A 15,923-nucleotide genomic window follows, 5' to 3' on the forward strand; every position below is an offset into this window, starting at 1 on the left:
ACCTTTGCATTCCAGAGGGCACAGGATAGAGGGACAGAGTTTGTGGAAGATAGAATGAGATTATCAGGGTTGCTGTAATGTGGAGGTGAGATTAATTTGTGGGACCGAGATGAATAGAGTGTAGGGATTGTGCAGGCTCCAGTGCTAGGAGGGGAATCTGTAGGAGGTGGGCAGGGAGGGAGATTAATGAGATGTGGATGGAGGTGGTGTGAACTGACAGGGAGAGGAGGGTGGGAGGAGAGTTTAGCAGTGTGGTAATAGGGCCCCAGTGGGGTATAAGAGAATGAAAGTGGAATAATGGGAGAAGAGGGGGAGGAAGGTAAACAGAGGAGGGATGACAAGGGGAGGAGGAAGTGGAGGAGACCAGGGGGAAAGGATAAAGGTGGAAGCAAGGGGCAGAACAAAAGATTAGGTAGACACTGTGCAGGGCCGTAACTAGGGTAGTGCGACCTTTGCCATGGCACAGGGCACTGCAGGGCAGGGGGCGTTGTTTGGGCCTGTCAATTTTCCTTTTTATTATCATCCTCACTTGTAGCATCCTCTTCTTTTATCCCCAGCATCTCCTGGCCTCCCCCATCTCTTTATCTCTTCCCTGGCCCTTCCCTTTGAGGCCATGGCCCTTTTCAGGTGCACTATCTTATGTCCCTATTTGGGGGGCTCTCTCTGGCACAGGGCACCAAAAAGTCTAGTTACGGCTCTGACACTGAGTGAAGGTGGGGAGTTGAAGAAAACATGGCCATGGTAAGGATTAGGTAAATAGAGGAAGGAAGAGTTGAAAGTAGGTATGAAGGAGTGTAAGAGAACGTGCAGATATCTAGAAATGCAAGAAAGAGTACAATGTGGGAAAAGGTGTCTGTCCAACAAAAGTTTATTAATGAGTATTGTTAGCAGAAAGTGAATAATAAAGTAGACTGTGGTAGTAGCTAGATGGTGTAAGACTAGGCACAGGAGCTAAGGTAAAAAGACATTATTAGAGAGATAAAGTGACATTAACACATATACAGTATGCATTAAGATTATATATAAAGCACAGAGCCAGCACAAATAGTAGCAGTTGAGGCACAAGGTTTTTGTGGTGTCCAAACAGGAGTTCCAGTGATGAAAGTCCTGGTTATGTAGGCTAATGGATCTTGTAGTAAGGGGATTGTGAACTCACAGTGGTTGTGCAAACTTTGTTCCAGTATAGTTTTGATTCTTGATAGAGTGTAGATTGTTTGTATTCCTTCTGTTTCACTTCAGTTTATCGCCAGTATAACGCCAAAATTAGATTTAAAATATAAAGTGAACTTTCGAATTGAGAATTGTTAACCCTCTCCTGTATATAACCCTCTGTTAAGGTGGTTTACCCTGTAAAATAGAGACTGCAGCTGAAGTCCTTGGCTTCTAATAATCTCTCAGTCTCAGTTTGCTATACTGATTTTTAGTGGATCTGTACAGTATACAATCATCTGTCCCAACTCTCTCTAGTTGACTTCTTTGGTGCTCCGCTGCTGTTATGCTGCCTCTTAAAGTGCATACACACGAGTCGATGTCCTGTATGAATGATATTGGTGAAAGATTTCCCTTGAACTTTCTGTAGTGCAGAACAAACGATATTGGGTGTACACACTGATAGAGAGCTATGATAGACATTGGGTGTACACACTGATAGAGATCTATAATAGACATTGGGTGTACACACTGATGGATAAGTATGATAGACATTGGGTGTACACACTGATAGAGATCTATGATAGATATTGGGTGTACACACTGATAGAGATCTATGATAGACATTGGGTGTACACACTGATAGAGATCTATGATAGACATTGGGTGTACACACTGACAGAGATCTATGATAGACATTGGGTGTACACACTGATAGAGATCTATGATAGACATTGGGTGTACACACTGACAGAGATCTATGATAGATATTGGGTGTACACACTGATAGAGATCTATGATAGACATTGGGTGTACACACTGATAGAGATCTATGATAGATATTGGGTGTACACACTGATAGAGATCTATGATAGACATTGGGTGTACACACTGATAGAGATCTATGATAGACATTGGGTGTACACACTGACAGAGATCTATGATAGACATTGGGTGTACACACTGATAGAGATCTATAATAGACATTGGGTGTACACACTGATGGATAAGTATGATAGACATTGGGTGTACACACTGATAGAGATCTATGATAGATATTGGGTGTACACACTGATAGAGATCTATGATAGACATTGGGTGTACACACTGATAGAGATCTATGATAGACATTGGGTGTACACACTGATAGAGATCTATGATAGACATTGGGTGTACACACTGATAGAGATCTATGATAGACATTGGGTGTACACACTGATATATATCTATGATAGACATTGGGTGTACACACTGATAGAGATCTATGATAGACATTGGGTGTACACACTGATAGAGATCTATGATAGACATTGGGTGTACACACTGATAGAGATCTATGATAGACATTGGATGTACACACTGATAGAGATCTATGATAGACATTGGGTGTACACACTGATAGAGAGCTATGATAGACATTGGGTGTACACACTGATAGAGATCTATGATAGACATTGGGTGTACACACTGATAGAGATCTATGATAGATATTGGGTGTACACACTGATAGAGATCTATGATAGACATTGGGTGTACACACTGATAGAGATCTATAATAGATATTGGTGATAGATATCTATGATAGACATTGGGTGTACACACTGATAGAGATCTATGATAGACATTGGGTGTACACACTGATAGATATCTATGATAGATAGTGCAGTCATTCTGCCACATCTCTCAACAGGCAATTCTTGATGATATCGTCAGATTGGCCTGCATGTATGGATGACAAAAAACATTGTTAACGATCCGTGGGAGAGCGCGCATCATTGGTCATTCATTGCATACACACTGAACGATATAAACATTATATCGTGGAACTATATTGTTATCGTCCATATCGTTCAAAAAAATCAACTAGTGTGTATGCGGCTTTAGAGAGGTGCACTTGTCAGCTGACTGTGACACCGCGTCACTTCCTTCCACAGTATGGAGCCTCCGGAGCACTGCTCGGACTTTTAGTGGACAGACAACACTGGTTCCTGCTATTGCGGCAGCTTTACTGGTACCTTTCACAGGAGTACTAATCGGCTCCTCCTTAGCCCCCACCTTGGTTCAACTGACGGTGTTCCTAAGCCGCGGCACTGCTGACACCCTGCTTGGGCACTTAGGCAGCGCTGCGAACACCCGTCAACTGGCTCTCGTGGGGGAACTCCAGTCTCTACACTAACTGCCGCACCCGCTCCCTTAAGACCAACTGCCTCACAAGAACCCTTCAGGAATATCCTCTTGCCTGCATGCGCCCCACGGCGCCTAACCCCTCCCCCCTCTTATCTCCTATTTACTAAACTGTAAATCGTCATACTGAGGGCATATCATATCTTGCCAAAGCTCACAGTCAATACAAAACATCCAAACATATTAATTATACAAAACTACCTCATATCAATAAACAATACTACAAATATACCTATATTTATATAATAATAATAATATGTGACCTACATTTTAATAAGGTACCATTTATTCAAATAACCCATTGTAACATTAACCAATAAATAGAAATAACATGCCTTTAAAATGGCCGCAATGTCTCTTTTTTTTTTTCGTTACAATAAGAACAATAATGAAACCGTTATATGCTGAAACAATACTGAGATGGTTAAACTTAAAATGAAAGATGGGAGGTCAGTCAGCAGAATAGAAGTAGCAGAATGTTGTGATGTAAGGGGCCTGTTTATCAATGAATATTTTCAGGGAGTACCCGCTGGGGGAATAGACGGTAGCTGCCGGTGAGTGTGACATCAGTGTCGGGTAGGTGACCGGCACTAATGGATATGGAACACAGACTGCAGACTGATGCATGGGAATCAGGGGCGCAGAGTTACCTGGGCCCAGGCTTGCTGGAGGGGCCTGGCGGGGACCCGGGTCCGGGACTCCCCCCCTCCCTTCTACATCACAGCAGCCCAGCACACTGTGTACTGGGCTGCAGTGGGAGACGGCTCGCAGCTGCTAAGCAGCAGTCTCCTATGCCTCATTGCACCCCCATTGGCTGTGCACCAGGCTGAGGGGCTCAAAGCACCCCCCTCCCGTTTTTTCTGAAGGGGCGAGGCCACTCCTAAAGCGATTAGGGGCCCGCCGTAGCTCTTGGCGTCCCTGATGGGAATAAACAGTTGTGAATTGGTCGCCATTTTCTGTCAGCAGGAACTACTGAGTCTCATATTGTCCTTCCCTTACATCACCAGCTAGGCTGATGATGTATTGTCCTTCCCTTACATCACCAGCCATAGTGATGATGTATTGTCCTTCCCTTACATCACCAGCCAGGATGATAATGTATTCTCCTTCCCTTACATCACCAGCCAGGATGATAATGTATTGTCCTTCCCTTACATCACCAGCCAGGATGATAATGTATTGTCCTTCCCTTACATCACCAGCCAGGATGATAATGTATTGTCCTTCCCTTACATCACCAGCCAGGATGATAATGTATTGTCCTTCCCTTACATCACCAGCCAGGCTGACAATGTATTGTCCTTCCCTTACATCACCAGCCAGACTGATAAGGTATTGTCCTTCCCTTACATCGCCCACCAGGTCGATCATGTATTGTCCTTCCCTTACATCACCAGCCAGGCTGATAATGTATTGTCCTTCCCTTACATCACCAGCCAGGCTGAGAATGTATTGTCCTTCCCTTACATCACCAGCCAGGCTGATAATGTATTGTCCTTCTCTTACATCACCAGCCAGGCTGATAATGTATTGTCCTTCCCTTACATCACCAGCCAGGATGATAATGTATTGTCCTTCTCTTACATCACCAGCCAGGCTGATAATGTATTGTCCTTCCCTTACATCACCAGCCAGGCTGATAATGTATTGTCCTTCTCTTACATCACCAGCCAGGCTGATAATGTATTGTCCTTCCCTTACATCACCAGCCAGGCTGATAATGTATTGTCCTTCCCTTACATCACCAGCCAGGCTGATAATGTATTGTCCTTCTCTTACATCACCAGCCAGGCTGATAATGTATTGTCCTTCCCTTACATCACCAGCCAGGCTGATCATGTATTGTCCTTCCCTTACATCACCAGCCAGGCTAATAATGTATTGTCCTTCCCTTATATCACCAGCCAGGCTGATAACGTATTGTCCTTCCCTTATATCACCAGCCAGGCTGATAATGTATTGGGACAGGAGATCTAGTTGCTGGTGGTATAATGTCAGAGGTACTGGGGGGAAATCTGCATCAAAATGAGTCAAGATTTTCCAAATATTTAAGCTACGGACATAAACTGCAGATCTGTTATGATATGCTGCAATGGACACGGACAGCTACATCAGAGGAGAAAATGAAACCTGGCAGTGGTGGGATTCGAACCCACGCCCCCGAAGAGACTGGAGCCTTAATCCAGCGCCTTAGACTGCTCGGCCACACTACCAACTGTTCCTCTTTCGCTGTCCCCTCTCTATTTGTAGAGTGCGTCTGATCATATGCAAAGAGAAAAGTCTATTTGCCCTAATAAGACACCATTCATTATGAAATAAAAATAGAATAATCAGGGGGTCTGCTGTTCACTAAAAAATATATATAAATTTATTAGTATATTTTATATGCAATGTATATTTATTCAGACTAGAATAGGACTAGCCATAATGTAAACATTAATATTTAGACATGTAACACATACATAAACACTGCATACAAAAAAGATATGTACAACCAATGCAACAACTATAATGATCACAATAACTCTATGGAAATCTCCAAGTCTAATATGTGAATAACACTGTGCTTTTAAAAGGACTGTCCATAAATTCATAAGATATCGCTCCTGGTTCACCTCAAGTAACCTTGTTTTTACATCATTGGATACAATTTTGCGGTTCCCACCATAGAATTCAATGGAGATTTCTCCCCATTGAAGTCTATGGAGGAGACAGGCTTACAGCACACAGCCAATCAGCGAGCGGCTCAGACAGAGACGCCCGCTGATTGGCTGATGGCTCCTGCAATGACTGAGCACACAAGGGCCCCAGTCATTAGTGCGGAGGAAAGGTATGTGTACACACACGTACCTTTCCTCAGTCTGGCTTGGTTTCGGGTATTATCGGTTTGTTTTTTAACCGCTTGGATGCCTACTTGGAAGAAGAGGACCTGTACTACGCATAGGAGAGGTGAGTATGGATTTTTTATTATAGGTACCCCTATGGATTATCTACTGGACAAGTGGACATGATGGCATCAGCAATACTAGGTGAGTATGTGTGATAGTGAGTATGAGTGTGCATGTATGTTATATTAAACTTTTACTGAAACGGTGTATGTATAGTGTTTTTTTACGTATTTCTTTGGCTGTGGAACTACAGGTATCAGCGGGCCCGTAATGCCCTGCATGCTGGTACTTGTGGTTTTCCAAGTATTAGCATGCAGGGAAGGTTTGCTGGTACCACAGCTTATGACAATATTTAAACATCTATTTCACACTACGCAATAACACTATCAACCCGGCACCCACCACCCAGGGCTATCAGCCTAGGCCTGGGGTGCCCTGGAGAGGGAGACCCCTTTATTGGGGGGGTTCCCACCTCCCCAGGGAAGCTCAGCCTGGGCTGACTAGCGGTCAGGTGTAATGCTTTGGCTGGGGAAAACAGTGAAAGGTTTTCCCTGGCTGTGGCATTACCCCGCCCCCCCCCCGCTAGAAAGAGTCCGGTGCTGCTTTTGGATATTACAGGTGACCCCTACTCATTTTGTTCCATTTTTCCAAAACCAAGACCAGCTCAGCAAAGCCCTGTGCTGGTTCTTAATATTCAGGGGCCCCTAGCCCTTACGCATTTTGACCCCTGTATTTTTAGATCCAGGACAGGCTGGACAGAGCCCAGGGCAGGGCTGCACCTCTTTTTTTTTTTAAAAATCACACAGAAACCGTCAGGGATCTCGCTGATCTGTGATGTCTTCTGTTGGTATTTTGAATGTCTGGATTTCAATTTCAGTTTTATATCTGCCGGTCTTCCTTTGTCGGTATATATGTTATCGGGATTTCATTTGCCCGTATATATGTTTATTGTCGGGATTTCATTTTTCGGTATTTATATGTTCTCGGGATTTCATTTGTTGGTATGTTTGTAGGTATTTTGGTGTTGTTGGGAGGAGACGTCGCAGTGTCCGGCCTCATCTGACTATCGGGTACCTGCTGGTAGTGGGGGCTCCCCAGACCATAATCTGCTTCACTGCTGCTGCTTTCATTACTGCTACTGTCTGATTCTGAGGCACGCGCAAAAGTGCACCCAGCAGCGCGTATTGATGGTCGGCTGTCTGTGAGTTTTTGCAAAGGAAGCGCAACTCCTTCCCTGCATGCTTGCCGACATTCTGGCTAACCCTTCCCGAAGGGAGCAGCCAGATCGGCATAGCAGGGGAGCACAGCCGAGAATATTACCAGGTATATGTGGGTGGAGTGGGACTCGGCCATGTGATCATATAGAAGATTACTGTTGGATAAAAACCACTTAATTCAATCCGTTACCCATCAATATGTTTGTGTTGTGATCAGAAGTTTGTTTATATCTAAAACATAGGCAATGCTGAGATTTGAACTCAGGATCTCCTGTTTACTAGACAGGCGCTTTAACCAACTAAGCCACAGCGCCAACCTCTGTATGTGAGATTCATGTACAGCATCTAATTTTTTAGTGCAATAAAGTGACATCAAATTTAGTTTAAAATGCCCAATCATGGGCATATCTACTCCTTGGCCAGGATGGTACTTGCTAGGGGCCCTGGCCTGCTTGGGGGGGGGCGCCGGCTGGCAATGTCAGCCATGGCCAGGAGGTAGAATCACATAGTAGGTTTGTGACTTTCCGCATTGGAGATAAGTTCTGACCACGCGAAAAGCCTCGTCGGCGATACTTTTTCACGGAAAACGGCTTTTCGCTTCTAATTGAATACGGCCCTTGGATGGAGATAAAGTCAACTTAGATAAGGTACCAGCCAACCAGCTCCTAACTGTCATTTTTCAAACTCAGCCTGTGACATGGCAGTTAGGAGCTGATTGGCTGGTAACTTTATCTCTGTTGACTTTATCTCTATCCAAGGCTTAGTAAATAGTCCCCTTTATCACAAGCACAAAGTTATTAAATAACTCACATTCTTATCAGTTCTCATAATTATTATACAAGAAATATCCAGTTCCTTTGGGAATTACCTGTTTTTGTCATTAAAGTGGCCTCTTATCAATCCTTTCAATTGAGTAATAACTCATTATCACTTTATAGTGCATCTTTTTAATACTGTTCACAGAAAACTTTACTTGAAGACCAACTCTAAATTTCTCTAATGTAACAATACATTTAGAAGAAATTTGCTTGTCTGGATCAATTTTGGATCACTACCATCACTTGTCTTTTTTAACAATACATCTAGTAGCAAATTGATTTTATGGATGACTTTTTCCATTCAAATGAAAACTCTACACTGAAGGAAAAACCACCAGACGTATCTTTTTGTTTTGCTACCATGGATGTAGGCTTGTCTGCTTGACAACTACCTAATTCACGGTTTGGTATAAGCAGATGATCTGTTTGTAATATAAACCACCAGAAAAATCTACTGAGTCAACTTCAACAAGAGACCTTGTGGCGCAACGGTAGCGCGTCTGACTCCAGATCAGAAGGTTGCGTGTTCAAATCACGTCGGGGTCAGTTATCATTTTGAAGATAAAACTTTACGTAAAGGCCACCTCTAAATTTCTCTAATCTAACAATACATATAGAAAAAAATTTGATTTTTTGATGACTTATTCCATTCAAATGACCTATACTATGATGCAGGACATTACGTCATAGTTAGTGAGAGGAGATCCTGCTTGTTCCTGCTGATTATTATTACGTCCATCTTAAATTATAATTTTTTTTTGTATTATTAAATTAATCTCTGTTTTAAGTTTTTAGTGTTTCCAAAAATATGGGGGGTGGGGGGAGCACTAGTCCCTTTCTTTGTCAGGTGTGCTCGGAACCCTAGATACAGACCTGTAGATAATATCATTTATTAAGTGTGGAAGATACAATAAGTAGTATATAGAATATAAGGCAAAAACAGTTATAAAATGTGCTGTAACAATACTGGGATGTTCACAATAAATAAAAGGGAGGTCACTCAGCATAATAGAAGTAGCAGACTGTGGTGACGTAAGGGCCCAGTTGATCAATTAACATTTTTTCCGGTGGTGCCCGCATATACTAGACTGGAGAAATAAATGGTAGCTGCTGGCGTCACATCAGTATAAGGGAGGTGAGTGGCCAGGGGCGTATATATAATGGGTGCAAGGTGTACGGTGCAGGGGGCTCACACACCGCACACCCTGCACTCATTTCAAATATTCTTACCTCTCCTTTGGCCCGGTGCTGGCTGCAGACCTACAGAGATCACTGGGAAATGGCCGCCGCAGCCATGTTCTGATGATTCTCACATTCGCAGTAGAGATGTCCCGGAAACCTACCGCTGGTGCCATGTTACCACAGATCTGTGCATGCGCCAAAGAGGTTGGGGCCCGATCGGAGCCTGCATGAGGGCCCCCTCCTACCTTAAAGATCCTCTGTAAATGGTTCTGATGGATACGGAACACATAGACTGCAGACAGATGCATGGGAATAAACAGTTGTGAATCGGTCGCTGTTTTCTGTGAGCAGGAACTAGCGCATCTCGTATTGTCCTTCCCTTACATCACCAGCCAGGCGGAAAATGTATTGTCCTCCCCTTACATCACCAGCCAGGCGGAAAATGTATTGTCCTTCCCTTACATCACCAGCCAAGCTGATAATGTATTGTCCTTCCCTTACATCACCAGCCAGGCGGAAAATGTATTGTCCTTCCCTTACATCACCAGCCAGGATGATAATGTATTGTCCTTCCCTTACATCGCCAGCCAAGCTGATAATGTATTGTCCTTCCCTTACATCACCAGCCAGGCGGAAAATGTATTGTCCTTCCCTTACATCACCAGCCAGGCGGAAAATGTATTGTCCTTCCCTTACATCACCAGCCAGGCTGATAATGTATTGTCCTTCCCTTACATCGCCAGCCAGGCTGATAATGTATTGTCCTTCCCTTACATCACCAGCCAGGCTGATAATGTATTGTCCTTCCCTTACATCACCAGACAGACTGATAATGTATTGTCCTTCCCTTACATCACCAGCCAGGCTGATAATGTATTTTCCTTCCCTGACATTACCTGCCAGGCTGATAATGTATTGTCCTTCCCTTACATCACCAGCCAGGCGGATGATGTATTGTCCTTCCCTTACATCACCAGCCAGGCAGATAATGTATTGTCCTTCCCTTACATCGCCAGCCAGGCTGATAATGTATTGTCCTTCCCTTACATCACCAGCCAGGTGGAAAATGTATTGTTCTTCCCTTACATCACCAGCCAGGCTGATAATGTATTGTCCTTCCCTTACAACCCCAGCCAGGCTGATAATGTATTGTCCTTCCCATACATCACCAGCCAGGCTGATAATGTATTGTCCTTCCCTAACATCACCAGCCAGACTGATAATGTATTGTCCTTCCCTTACATCACCAGCCAGGCTGATAATGTATTGTCCTTCCCTTACATCACCAGCCAGGCTGATAATGTATTGTCCTTCCCTAACACCACCAGCCAGGCGGAAAATGTATTGTCCTTTACTTACATCACCAGCCAGGCTGATAATGTATTGTCCTTCCCTTACATCACCAGCCAGGCTGCTAATGTATTGTCCTTCCCTTACATCACCAGCCAGGCTGATAATGTATTGTCCTTCCCTTACATCGCCAGCCAGGCTGATAATGTATTGTCCTTCCCTTACATCGCCAGCCAGGCTGATAATGTATTGTCCTTCCCTTACATTGCCAGCCAGGCTGATAATGTATTGTCCTTCCCTTACATCGCCAGCCAGGCTGATAATGTATTGTCCTTCCCTGACCTTACCCGCCAGGCTGATAATGTATTGTCCTTCCCTTACATCGCCAGCCAAGCTGATAATGTATTGTCCTTCCCTTACATCGCCAGCTAGGCTGATAATGTATTGTCCTTCCCTTACATCACCAGCCAGGCTGATAATGTATTGTCCTTCCTTTACATCACCAGCCACGCTGATAATGTATTGTCTTTCCCTTATATCGCCAGCCAGGCTGATAATGTATTGTCCTTCCCTTTCATCACCAGCCAGGCTGATAATGTATTGTCCTTCCCTTACATCGCCAGCCAGGCTGATACTGTATTGGGACAGGAGATCTAGTTGCTGGTGGTATAATGTCAGAGGTGCTGGGTGGAATCTGCATCAAAATGAGTCAACATTTTCCAAATAATTAAGCTACGGACAGAAACTGCAGATTACATTGTGTCATGCAATGGGCATGGACAACTACATGAGAGGAAAAAATTAAACTTGGCAGCGGTGGGATTCGAACCCACGCCTCCAAAGAGACTGGAGCCTTAATCCGGCGCCTTAGACCACTCGGCCACGCTACCATCTGTTCCACCTTTGCTGTCCCCTCTCTATTTGTAGAGTGCGTCGGATCACATGCAAAGAGAAAAGTTTGCGCTAATTTGCTATTTGCGCTAATAAGACACCATTCATTATTAAATAAAAATAGAATAATCAGGGGGTCTGATGTTCACTAAAAAATATATATAAATTTATTAGTATATTTTATATGCAATGTATATTTATTCAGACTAGAATATGACTAGCCATAATGTAAACATTAATATTTAGACATGTAACACTTACATAAATACTGCATATAAAAAAGATACATACAACCAATAAAACATTTATAATGATCACAATATCTCTATGGTGTTGTGTACACACACGTACCTTTCCTCAGTCCGGCTTGGTTTCGGGTATTGTTGGTTTGTTTTTTTAACCCCCTGGATGCCTACTTGGAAGAAGTGGACCTGTACTACGCATAGGAGAGGTGAGTATGGATTTTTTATTATAGGTACCCCTATGGATTATCTACTGGACAAGTGGACATGATGGCATCAGCGATACTAGGTGAGTATGTGTGATAGTGAGTATGAGTGTTCATGTACGTTATATTAAACTTTTACTGAAACAGTGTATGTGTTGTGTTTTTTTACGTATTTCTTTGGCTGTGGAACTACAGGTATCAGCGGGCCCGTAATGCCCTGCATGCTGGTACTTGTGGTTCTCCAAGTATTAGCATGCAGGGAAGGCTTGCTGGTACCACAGCTTATGACAATATTTAAACATCTATTTCACACTACACAATAACACTATCAACCCGGCACCCACCGGCCAGGGGTGCTGGGGATAGCCCCGGGCTATCAGCCTAGGCCTGGGGTGCCCTGGAGAGGGGGACCCCTTTATTGAGGGTGTCCCCACCTCCCAAGGGATCCCCAGCCTGTGCTGACTAGCGGTCAGGCTTAATGCTTTGGCTGGGGAAACCAGTGAAAGGTTTTCCCTGGCTGTGGCATTACTCTGCCCCCCCCCACTAGAAAGAGTCCGGTGCTGGTTTTTGAAATTACAGGGGACCCCTACTCATTTTGTTCTGTTTTTCCACAACCAATACCAGCTCAGCAAAGCCCTGTGCTGGTTCTTAATATTCAGGGGCCCCTAGCCCTTATGCATTTTGACCCCTTTATTTTTAGAACCAGGACAGGCTGGACAGAGCCCAGGGCAGGGCTGCACGTCTTTTTTTAAAAAAAAACACACACAGAAACCGTCACGGATCTCGCTGATCTGTGATGGCTTCTGTTGGTATTTGAATGTCTGGATTTCAATTTCAGTTTTATATCTGCCGGTCTTCCTTTGTCGGTATATATGTTGTTGGGATTTAATTTGCCAGTATATATGTTTATTGTCGGGATTTCATTTTTCGGTATTTATGTGTTCTCGGGATTTCATTTGTTGGTATGTTTGTAGGTATTTTGGTGTTGTTGGGAGGAGACGTCGCAGTGTCCGGCCTCATCTGACTATTGGGTACCTGCTGGTAGTGGGGGCTCCCCGGACCATAATCTGCTTCACTGCTGTTGCTTTCATTATTGCTACTGTCTAATTCTATGACGCGCGCAAAAGTGCACCCAGCAGCGCGTATTGGCGGTCGGCTGTCTGTGAGCCTTTGCAAAGGAAGCGCAACTCCTTGCCTGCATGCTTGCCGACATTCTGGCTACCCCTTCCTTCAGCATAGCAGGGGAGAACAGCTGGGAATATTACCCGGTATTTGTGGGTGGAGTGGGACGCGGCCATGTGATCGTATAGAACATTACTGTTGGATAAAAACCACTTAATTCAATCCGTTACCCAATATGTTTGCGTTGTGAGCTGATGTTTGTTTATATGTAAAACGTAGGCACTGCTGAGATTTGAACTCAGGATCTCCTGTTTATTAGACAGGTGCTTTAACCAACTAAGCCACAGCACCAACCTGCATATGTGGTTTAGTTGGGGTATGCGTAGGAGACCCAGCACTCCATACTCCTTAAGGACTTGTGCAGGGAGTTTTGAGACAATGGGGAGAAGAGCAATCGGCTATCAAGTTGAGTCCTTAGACGGAAAGACATGCCTTCCCTTACCCACTATCACTGAATGCAATGAGATCCCTGATAATAGGTCTGAAATCCCTACACCAGACGCAGCTATCCATCATGCACATTTGAGACGTATAGCACATCTGATACCAGAACTGGACCCACTAGCCCAGATAATTCTACTCATTGGGAGAGATATCTTACGAGTCCACAAAGTCAGAAGTCACATTAACGGTCCACACAATGCTCCTTATGCTCAAAGATTAGACCTAGGATGGGTCATAATAGGAGAATTATGTCTTGGAAAAGTGCATAAACCAGTTACTATCAACAGCATGCTTACCTGTACTTTAGAAAACGTGCGCCCTTCTCTATTTCAACCATGGCACAATCACTTCCTCATAAAGGAGCTACCACACTGCACTGTCATGGACTCTCCTAGTGACAACCACATCTGTGACCGCTACCAAGAATATTTGGGGTGCACAGTCTTCCAAAAAAACAAAAAGGGATGACCAAGTCACAATGTCTATAGAGGACAATCTATTCCTGGAGATAATGAAAAAGGGACTAGTCAAAGATAATGCCAACAGCTGGGTTGTACCTCTAACTTTTAAAACACATAGACGGCGCTTACCTAACAACAGAGAACAAGTATTTAAACGCTTCTCTTCAGTAAAATGCAACTTCCACAGGAAGCCAGAAATGAAAAATCACTTCTTCTCTTTCATGGACAAAATATTTGAGAATGGTCATGCTGAGATAACTCCCATTCTTAAGGACACAGATGAGACAGCAATCAGCCTCCTCAAGAGAGCTCAGGAAATGCTTGCCTGCTCAGATCTCAGGCTTCACAAAATAGCTTCCAACACTAAAAGAGTGATGGAAGCCTTCCCTTCTCAAGATCATACCAGTGACTTAAGGGATTTAGATTTAGGAAGTGATTCTCCACCAGCTTAACGTAGCCTTGGACTCTAATGGGACTTAAATCTGACTCCTTTACCTTCCAAGTAAACAGTGGGCAAAGGCCCTACACCCGCAGAGGTGTCTTGTCTGTTATAAACAACTTGTATGACCCCTTAGGATTTGCTGCTCCTGTCACTATCCAAGGTTATGCCTTGCTCAGAGACCTAACCTGTGTTATGGAAAAGTGTCTAACCAGATAAGGCAGGAAAACTTGGTTTGTAGAGTAGCCTGCGAGGAGGGCAGGATAACTTGGTTAGATGAGTTGCCTGCCAGGAGGGCAGGATTTCTTGGCTAGATGAGTTGCCTGCCAGGAGGGCAGGATTTCTTGGCTAGATGAGTTGCCTGCCAGGAGGGCAGGATCTCTTGGCTAGATGAGTTGCCTGCCAGGAGGGCAGGATTTCTTGGCTAGATGAGTTGCCTGCCAGGAGGGCAGGATTTCTTGGCTAGATGAGTTGCCTGCCAGGAGGGCAGGATTTCTTGGCTAGATGAGTTGTCTGCCAGGAGGGCAGGATTTCTTGGCTAGATGAGTTGCCTGCCAGGAGGGCAGGATTTCTTGGCTAGATAAGTCACTCTCTGCAGCATCCCCAGTGCTTGGTAATCAGCGGAACCGGATTCTGAGTCAGTGTAGGTCCCGAGCCGGTGGGAAACAAGCCGCTGCCACGGCTTGTGACGACCTGCGAGTCATCCGACTGGGACGCGCCACTGTCTCCTCAGAAAAGAGATTTGTGGGAGGAGTGGAAAAGTTCTCTGTCCACCTTAACCAACCTTTATATTACACGTTCATATGCTCCTGTGCCTTCTACAGAAGTACAAAACCAGAGACTATGTGTATTTTCTGATGCTTCAATCCAAGCAATTGCCGCTGTTGCATATCTTAAAATTGTGGATATTAGAGGCCAGTGTCATATTGGGTTTGTCATGGGCAAAGCGAAGTTAGCACCACTTCCAGAGCATACCATACCCAGGCTAGAACTTTGTGCTGCAGTGCTAGCTGTGACAACGATCCATACCATGATGTCACATTGTCAACTTGAGCCACACAGATTCCAAAGATTCTCTATTTGGAAATCACATCTTAGAGTAATTACCTGCCTAACTCATACAGCCCGTCCATTTAAACGTGCCAAATTTCTAAGAGTAACTGAATGTATAGGTTGGCATGGCTGCCAAAATATTTACGCAACCAAAAATTACAAATTCACTCAAACGTCAACACTAAAGGTGTAGAGAGATACCTCAGTGAGCAAAGTACATGGACTTTCAACCCACCTCATTCTTCTCATATGTGAGGTACATGGGAAAGTAAGATTG

The 15,923-nt window shown here is 44.2% G+C and overlaps 1 protein-coding gene and 5 non-coding genes across 6 annotated transcripts in view; 2 read left to right on the forward strand and 4 right to left on the reverse strand.

The window, feature by feature from the left end:
- The window catches only part of LOC148506864 (transcription factor HES-2-like), a 98,362-nt gene that overhangs the window by 4,682 nt on the left and 77,757 nt on the right, over positions 1-15,923 (forward strand). The window lies entirely within an intron of this gene.
- Positions 5,465-5,546, reverse strand: TRNAL-AAG (transfer RNA leucine (anticodon AAG)). The gene has a single exon. It is a non-coding gene; the product is annotated as a tRNA-Leu (tRNA).
- On the reverse strand, positions 7,679-7,752 carry TRNAT-AGU (transfer RNA threonine (anticodon AGU)). Its single transcript has one exon. It is a non-coding gene; the product is annotated as a tRNA-Thr (tRNA).
- On the forward strand, positions 8,731-8,802 carry TRNAW-CCA (transfer RNA tryptophan (anticodon CCA)). Its single transcript has one exon. It is a non-coding gene; the product is annotated as a tRNA-Trp (tRNA).
- TRNAL-AAG (transfer RNA leucine (anticodon AAG)) lies at positions 11,537-11,618 on the reverse strand. Its single transcript has one exon. It is a non-coding gene; the product is annotated as a tRNA-Leu (tRNA).
- On the reverse strand, positions 13,467-13,540 carry TRNAI-AAU (transfer RNA isoleucine (anticodon AAU)). Its single transcript has one exon. It is a non-coding gene; the product is annotated as a tRNA-Ile (tRNA).

The sequence above is a fragment of the Taudactylus pleione genome, unplaced genomic scaffold (assembly GCF_031769625.1).
Source record: "Taudactylus pleione unplaced genomic scaffold, aTauple2 ptg000393l, whole genome shotgun sequence".
Taxonomy (NCBI): Eukaryota; Metazoa; Chordata; class Amphibia; order Anura; family Myobatrachidae; genus Taudactylus; species Taudactylus pleione.